The sequence below is a fragment of the Nicotiana attenuata genome, unplaced genomic scaffold (assembly GCF_001879085.1).
Source record: "Nicotiana attenuata strain UT unplaced genomic scaffold, NIATTr2, whole genome shotgun sequence".
Lineage (NCBI taxonomy): Eukaryota > Viridiplantae > Streptophyta > Magnoliopsida > Solanales > Solanaceae > Nicotiana > Nicotiana attenuata.
The window spans coordinates 15,691-16,892 of record NW_017674498.1 but is presented as its reverse complement, the minus strand read 5'-3'; positions in this window follow the sequence as shown (position 1 = coordinate 16,892).

Here is a 1,202-nt window from a genome sequence, read left to right as displayed (position 1 = left end):
ATTAATAATAATTTTTTATAATCGATTTCTCATTATTCTTTTAGGGAACTGTGTTATTGTTTTAGTTCTTTTTTCTTTTTTGAATTATCATATTCATATTTTCCTGTTGAGATATTTCAATTCTAATAAATGGATAAAAAGACAATATATATACACGAAGTAAAAAATAACAAAATAAAAAATATGAGATAAAAGAAACACTTGAAATTGTGAATAATAGAATCTCACTCGAGAAAATTGATGACTTGATTCTAAAATATATTTTTGTTGCTTCAATAATTTCTCACAATGCTTGGAAGTGAGGAAACAAAAAAGAATGTGCAATATATTTTCTGACTAAGATTTTTGACAAAATAATACTATAATTTTTCATATTTGAATAAAGAAATGCAAGAAGAGATTATTGAAGAGTATAAATGTTATGTGAGAGATTAACTCTCGCAGAAATCAAGAAAGAAAGCGGGAAAAATGCATAAGTACCTTCCTGACCTATACCCAGATTCTCAATTACAGACTCTATATTTGCGGAGTTTTTATTATCCCCGAAATTATTTGAAAGTAGAATTATTTACACCCTTAAAGCTAACGTGACAGAGTGTGTGTATTTCACTTTTCTTGGGGGAGTGAGAAGCAAGATAAAATGATTTTCAGAATTTTCTTTTTGCTTTTTACCATTTTTCTTACCTTTTTTTCCTTTTCCTTTTTCTTTGTCTTTTTATTTTTCTTCTTTTTTCGTTACTTCTCTAATTCCGGCGGATATTCATTCTCCGGCTACTTTGTCTAACCGTTTTTCGTCCTCTGTTTTTTTTTCTCTTTCTATCCTTTTCACACACAAATTAAACTCTCAAAAAGATCTATTTATAAGGAAATCAAAATACACTTAGATTTGGGGGAACAAATTCATCATTGAAAAACCTTCCCATGCCGGAAAAAGTTGAGGTATTGAAATTTTAACTGAAAAAAGTTTTCTCAGCTTATATTCATTTTTCTTTCTTTTGCTCTTCCTCCCACACATAAATTACACTTTCAAAAAAAAAAAAAATATATATATATATATATATAAAGCAAAGCACACTCAGATCGGGATAAAAATTTGCTGCCTGAGAAAATGGTATTCTTGAAATTCCGACGACCACCATTTTATTCGCCGGTGACCAAAACAAAATGAAAGAGAATGAAATAACAAAAAAAATGAGAATAAT